We start from the raw sequence: 7,988 nt of genomic DNA, 5'->3' as shown, positions 1-7,988 counted from the left end.
GGTTTAGTCAAGTTGGCCCTCAATGTCAAATCTGTAAAAAAATGAAATGTTGTACAATTCATACAACAAAAACAAAAGAAATAGTGAAGGACATCATTGACTGTCTCATTTGCATGCCACTGATCTCCACATATAACTGTGTTGTGAAAAATAACCCAAACTTATAAATGTCATAACGTTCCTATTTTACATCCATTTTTGATGAAATTTTCGGCATTTTGCTAGGTTGATTTTTTTCTATTAATTCAAATCGAATTCTTTCTGGGGAGGACTTGACCTTTAAAATCAAAACTTATATGTACATGTGTAGTAGACAGAGCAGTTTATTTCGTACATTATTTTTTTAAGTAGATTGAAATTCTTTACATAATGATACGAAGATTGAATAGACTGTTTACATTTTCTTAACAATGCATCAGAAACTCTGAATAAAAATAGATAAACAATGGATTAAAAAAAGTTTAGTCAAGATTTTAAACTCTACAGCTAAAGCATGAATATCACAGGTAATTAGGCAATTATATTTCTGAAAGAAATTAAAGGATGATTCTATCATAAAATAGTAATATCAAACAAATGATAATAGCTTGCAATGTATATATAGTGCTTACTACAGAAATGTATCTTAGTGCCTATGAAAATAGGTGGGAAAAAGGATATTCAGCAAAAATGATATTATATAATTTAAATTTGATAAATTAGGAAGCTGCATATGCTTAGAAATATGACCATTTAATTAACAAAGAGGTTTTGATATTGAAATCATGAGGCTTCAAACATTGATTGTTGTTTGAAAAAAATGGTATAAAAATAGACTTGAATCATAAGAATGACCAAGACCATCTCATGCCAAACTTAGTTAAGCATGAGCAAAATGTTGCTTATACCTCTCACATCCCTGCTTATACATTAGCCCATCGTGTGTGTCATTTATTTCCTGGAATTCACATCCCAAACCTTTTGTCAAACAAGAAAAATGTTGTGAATTTGGGTTTTTAAAAGCAAGATGGTCATTTGATCATAAATCGGAATGCATGAATACATCCTATCAACTAAGCTACCATTTTGTGATCACAAGTGTCCACTTTCATACACAGATAATCCAATGGAATGCTTAATACCCGAAGCACATGGTCCTTTTCTATTGACAACAGAATGCAGGCAGGAATTCATCAAAGAGAGGAGCAACGGATACCTGCAATAAGGATCAAAACAAAATGAATATTAAAAAATTTGCTCTTCGTTATTCTTTCTGGAAATATATCTTCATTGATCAAGCAATTAATACCCCCTTTACCTGAAGAGCAAAATGCATTTTTTTTTTTACTATTTTTCATTTCTCCTGCAATAGGAAAGTTAGCAGATTATCTATATATTTTTTTCTTCAGTGAAATCTTAAAAATTGTCTTATTTCACATATAAAGAGTATAAAATTACAAGAAAATTTGACCAACAAGATTGAAATTTGATTAAATACAGTATGTAGTAGGGGCCAATATATGTTTTCTTCAGTATCACATACATCTATTAGGTGTTGAATACAGAGAATATCAAATTGAAAACTGAGTGTGTATACCAACCTATACATTTACAGAAGACCTGTTCTTCCTGCTAAGTACAGGGCTTGTTCCCCATCAGGACTCCTGATGTAGACATGGCCCCAATCGATAGCACCTACGACTCTTGGAAACCTGTAGCAATCATCAAATTGTCGCTGGGTGGTTTGAATTTCTCGTCATCGGACACTTCATTAACTGTTACTCCTTGCCATTGCCTCAGAAAAATCTTTGATGATTCTGCACACGGATGACTATGATATAGTTGCTTTGTCTGCTTGCATCTTCTAAAAGGTACCTTTAGTTAATGAATGATAAGTGATGTTGTGTAATTGCTTTATTGATATGAAAGCCAATTGATACTTTACCATTTACATTTGCAAACATTGTGCTTCTGTTATGAGCTGATGTTTATGATGCACTGGAACTGATTAGAGATTTTTCTTAGATTCACAAAAAAAAAATCTACTGCAATAACAATCCATGCAAAATGGAGAATATCTCTCTTAAGCTGGAATGACATACCAATATTTCTTTTTGGGTGATTATAAACCATCCTTCATGATAATTTCCCACTTGAATGACATATTTGTATTAAAAAATGTTGCTACATTGTAAAAAATGAGAGAAAAATAAAATCCCCACCCATTTGCAACCCAAAGGGTTACATGTTTCATTTCCACAAAAACCTTTCTCTGAAATACCCCAACACTCCCCCTCCCCTGTACTCCTGACTGAAAGCAGAAACAAAAATCATACAATTTGGATGATGAATTATATTAGGTTTTGCATTAATTATTTCTGTAAACCATGTGCATGTTATCATTAATATGCAAGAAGTGGCCTGATGATGTCACATCCACACATTTTCCATACATGAATGTACAAGGGTTCCACGATATTTGCTCTGGCGACAATTACTTAATGGAAAATCTGCATGCTATGCAAAACATAAAACTTAATTTTCATGACTAGATACTTCCAACCCTTGATCCTTACATTATTCTGAACTCGCAATAACTATCTTAAATATATAATCAGCAGTCAACCACATTTTTACATTCCTGGAGGAAAAAAATGAACGATTATAATTTCAAATCACTAGAGAACAAGTGGGGATGTGAATATTGCATATTCATGAGGATACACAGAACTGTTTCCCCCAAGTAATGTAAAACTTTAAAATTGAATCAATTCATAATTCTCCATCCAATATTGATGGTTTTTGCAAGCCGAATTTTTCTTTATAAAAATCTCATTATTTTTGGCCTGGAGAATCGCTTTCATAGAACATAATTTGACCCCCCCCCCCCATTACCTTCTGCTTTATAGTTCGCATATGCAAACTCACCAATGGCATAAAAACAAAGTCCTGTCAAAACATGTAACATGTCAGGCAATGTGTCGTTTCTCTCTGTTGGTAGCCCACTCTGAAAGGTTCATCCTTGTAGCATTCAAATGGATTCTTCCTGTCTCTTAATCCATGCTGTGGTCTTCCTATGTGTTGCTGAATCTGTATGGAAGTTGAAAGATTGTGTTGAAGAGTCATCATGAATGGGCAATTTACTCTTTGAATTTCATTTAATTCAAAAGTGTTTAAAGTGAGGAACAGAATGTCAAAGATTATACAGAAATCCCTAAAAAAAGATAGGATAAAAATGTCTAATTGTCATGAGTAGCTTTTCTATTTACCTACATGTACTTGTAAATGTGAAGAAAGAAAACTGCCAATTGTTGCTGATCATCATCATTGATCAAACCATGCGCGTCTAAGAGATGCTGAATCACTTTCAATTGGCTTGAATAGTGAAGGCAAGGCACTAATTTTATGGAACATTGTTTACACAAAAAGAGGGTATTGCTTGCGAGTGACTTTCGAATAACATATTTTCATGAATCTTCATCAAAGTCTCATTAAACTTTTTTTTTTCTACATCCACCCCCCCCCCCTGGCATTCATAAGACTGACTATGCTTTTTTCTCTCTTTTAAATAAATATTCAACAAAATGTCAGGATTAATTGGAGATCAACAAGCCTTTAAAAAAAAGCTAGTGACCAGTACACATATGCTTATAACATACAAGCAAGGTCCCCCCCCCTTCCTTTTTGTCAATTACTATGACAAGAATGAAAAAGTAACATACATGATACATTAACAATTACAAGATGAATTCAAATCACAGAAATAACATTTAATGAAAAATGCCATTTTAATGATATCTAATTTTTTTCAATATGAATTGATAAGACATACCTCACTCTGTTGCAAGAAGGCACAGCAGTTCAAAAATGTGAGCCATGTTTGTCGTCTTGATTGATCACAATCTCACAATCTGCCGAGTATGGTCTGTTTCTGATATGGAAGAAAAAAAAAAGAATGAAAAAATATTTATTCATCAATCATACTGCAATGTACTAGGCCCTATATCAAAGAAAAAAATAATAAGCAGGTACAATTGTAGAATGATAAAATCCGCTGTTTCAAAGGAGTCTTTCAACATTTTCTGATTTTTTTGTGAGAGGGGATGCTGCGGAGCCACATGAAGTCTCAGGGGAGCATATCTCTGACAGAAATAAACCTATTTATCGGTCTACTACAAATGTTTAGAACTAAAGATCAAATGCACTTGTAGTTATGTGCGGTCTCGTGTGGATTTAACATTGGAAGGACACCTTGTGAAAAAAAAATACTTGAAACAAAGAGAGTGGGGTAGAGAAAATAACCCCCAAAAGATAGAATTTTCAAAGTTAGACCTCAGTTAGAATTACTCAAATTATTCAATTAGGCCTAGGATTTCCATTTTTTGTTTTGACGACACCGTAAATCTAGAAGTGATCGCAAATGCGATGCCGAAGGTAAGTAAAACTTAGTTTTAGTAAAATCAAAGTCATATTAAAATTAAGTTCATATACAGCTGTTGGAGTAAACAGTGGTGAGTGGAACCCAATCTTTTTAAAACATTTTTTTCCAAAAATATTTAAATCAGGGCTTAGCCTTAGACTCGAGTTGACCCTTATTAAATTTTTTTTTTTACTCCAACGATGTTGTAGGACTAACTCTAACATGGCTACCAGGTAAGCCTGGCCATCTATCGAAGCCAAGGCAAAGCCAGCCCAGGGTAGAATGTCTAAGTAACGTTAGACCGGCTCTTGTATTTGTAACGTTAGAATTTTTTTTATTTATTTTTATCGCTGCTCTCCTTGGTCTTGATTCACTTTTCAGACAAAATTTGATGCACAGTATTGTGTTGGCAGGGGTATCGTAGACAACAAAAATTCCATGAAAATCACACAAAATCGAAAATCACTCAAAATCACTGCCTGGCATAACTAGTATCGGCCTTTCAATCACGCCTACCTCGCCTGTGAGTGTGACTGCTAATTGCGTCTCGCACTGCACTGCTCATCTGATAACCAAGAACGCACACAAAAATACATGGCTGGGACTGAGCAGCTTAGAGACGCGACGATAACAATGATTAAGATACCATTTCAAGTTTTCGAGTACACTTTTTGGAAAGTTAAAGCTATCAATGATAGTTACAGATGGAACTGAAGGCTCCGTCATGATTTAAGCTCCAATAAATTATGTAATTTACTTACAATCTCGGTCGAAGTCGTGAAATTTTAAGCTTTAGATAAGCCGATCACACCGAATCTCGTCTCCGTCCAAAAAACTTTTTTTTTGCAGCAAACTTTTCTGCAACCGCAATGCTGCTCTCTGATTGGTTAAAACCGTGGACTAACTTTAATCCACCGATTTAGTCCACCCCAAAGAGCTGACTAAATCGTGACGTCAAATGACGCGTTTTATACCCCGGTATAACTTTAGTCCACCTTTGTGAATCGCAAAAGTTAGTACCTAGGTACTAACTTTAGTCCATGGATTAAAATGACGTCAAATGACGCGTTTTATACCCCGGGTATAACTTTAGTCCACCTTTGTGAATTCGGGCCACTATGTCTGTTGTATTTTATTATATGGAACATGAAATATTTTTATTTTCTCGTCATTGTCATGTGAAATGAAGTTTCATTCCTCCCTGAACACGTGGAATTCCATTATTTTAACATTTTGTGCTTCAGGCAAGGAGGTCCTAATCGTCAAATTCGTAAAACTTGAAATATTGTATAATTCAAACAATAAAAAACAAAAGAAATAGTGAGTGAGTGACATCATCGACTCTCTCATTTGGATGTAACTGGCTCGTTCATATAACTATTTTGTTAAAAATAAGCGAAACTTTGAAATGTCATAACTTTCTTATTTTACATCCGATTTTGATGAAATTTTCAGTGTTATGCTAGCTTGATTTTTCTCTATTGATTCAAGTCAACATTTTTCGGAGGTGGACTTGACCTTTAATTGATGGCATCGGGTAATAATCACAGACAACCCGCGGACAGGCGCGCCGGAACACTTTCAGTTTTGGGGGGGCAAAATCCCGAAGGGGGCACAATATACCGAAGCGATCGAGGGGGAGAGGGCGTGGCCACCCCCCCCCCCCACGGTAAGGACTTTGTGTAAAAATGGAGTTTAAAAGTTACGTTTCTAAGAGAATTCAAAAATAAATATCTTGAGAATTAAACATAGAATTCAATACGAAAGACTATACTCAGAGTTTATGAGAACCTATGAAATCTACGCGCAAAACGATCGCTTAATTCGGAATGTGGTTTTGTGTCTGATCAATTAAATTACGTAATACGCTTATATTGACTCAAAATACCAGAAATTACATTTTTTATGCAATATCCTTTCAGAAATATTTATTTATGTACATACACGGACGACGCGAGAGAGCACAATTATCATAAGTTTCAAGGGGTGTATTAAGCAGAAGAAGCGCAACATACAGAAACAAAATACATTCTAATGAATGTCTTTTTAAATTCAAAATGCCATACTGTTCTGACGTGGCAGACGACGATAAGCGCTTAAATCCCCATTCTATTTAAATCATTTCTGACCTCAGCATTGGAGAGAGTCCCTGATTATCCATGCATAGGCAACACGTTTCATATTTTGTAACTGGAGGAAAAAGGAATATGACCTGCTTAATTATTGTCTAACAATTTAAAACTATTCTGAAAATTTAAAACATTACTCGATTTATGTGTTTCCTTTCATGTTTTGTATGGCTGGGAAGCACTTTTGGATGACCCCTTCAAAATCTTCTTTTTTTCTTTACATATTTTCTGGGGAAAATGTGACCATAACTAGGAAATGATGAATACCAAATTCCAGGAAATATTCATTTGTAAATAATCATGAACTAACAAACTACGGCAGTTCATAATGTACATTATGTAACATTATTTAGAAGAAAACAATTACATTCCAACAGCGGATGTGGTTGACGGTACACCATGTGGAGTTTTCGAAAAAAGTGGATAGAGGAAGAAGTGAAATTGATAGGAGGAAGTAGACAGTAAATAGTCGAGTAATTTTTTGTTCAAACGAGCGTAGTCCTGATAAAGACAGTAAACCAGAAAAGGTTGAAGAAGAGGCTTGATTAGTTGATAGATGAGTACTCCTGCTCTGCACTCCATTCGCCGACTCAAGCTAGCATCTTCTCATTTATCCAATAAGCAACTACTCAATCCTCTATATAACTCTTTAAACTTTTCGGTTTTACAGCTATTTCCAGATTCCATATGTTGCTCGAGTAACTAGCGTTCACGCGCGTTGGTGATATCGGGTCCGGGGAGCGTTTCATGAAAGGACTTGTAGGACGGTTTATCCGACAAGTCATGTTTTATCCGACAGTTACTATGGTAACGATGCTTCTCAACCAATCAGAATACAGGAAAGTTGTCAGATCTTACAACTTGTCGGACGAAAATATTGATGAAACACCACCTCGGTCTGAGCGTTTCTGGGCGACCGCGCGTTTGTTAGCCGACACAGCCAGCATGCAAATTTTTTACAAATGTATTCATTAATAGGCCCCCATTCCACAGAACGGAGACCATTGAAAGACCACTGAAAGACTTAAAATTGGTGAGGTCTTACAGCGGTTTTCAAGATCAATGAAATTTGTCATCTCTGAATGGCTCAGAAAGACCCCTCAAAGAACGCTGAAAGACTGATGGATATTTCTTGTCGTACTGGTCTTAGATTAGTCCTCTCGAGATCTTTCAATGGTCTATCAGAGATATTTTATGCAATAAGTGATCTTTCTGAATTCTTTCCATGGACTTTGCCTGGTCTTTCAATGGTCTTTCAATGATCTTTCAATAATCTCTCTTGAGTCTTACAGTGATCTCCGCAAAAATCTTGAGAGACTGCCGAAAGATCAATGAAAGACTATGAAGACCTTTGAATAAGTTCATCGAAAGACCGCTGAAAGACTGCTGAAAGACCACTGAAAAACAATTTTCCTGTAAGACCGTTGTAACACTGTTTTGAACCGTTTCAAAAAGTTTTG

General features: G+C 35.3%; 1 long non-coding RNA gene across 1 annotated transcript; it reads right to left on the bottom strand.

The window, feature by feature from the left end:
- Positions 1-797: 797 nt before the first annotated feature.
- On the bottom strand, positions 798-5,516 carry LOC121414180. Its single transcript, XR_005969817.1, has 5 exons — positions 5,161-5,516; positions 3,812-3,910; positions 2,908-3,069; positions 1,581-1,854; positions 798-1,195 (listed from the first exon to the last, which is right to left on the bottom strand). It is a non-coding gene; the product is annotated as an uncharacterized LOC121414180 (long non-coding RNA).
- Positions 5,517-7,988: the final 2,472 nt, after the last annotated feature.

The sequence above is a fragment of the Lytechinus variegatus genome, chromosome 4 (genome assembly GCF_018143015.1).
Source record: "Lytechinus variegatus isolate NC3 chromosome 4, Lvar_3.0, whole genome shotgun sequence".
In the NCBI taxonomy this organism is placed as follows: domain Eukaryota; kingdom Metazoa; phylum Echinodermata; class Echinoidea; order Temnopleuroida; family Toxopneustidae; genus Lytechinus; species Lytechinus variegatus.
Note: the sequence above shows the minus strand (reverse complement) of the source record. Positions and strands in the feature narration are given on the sequence as shown.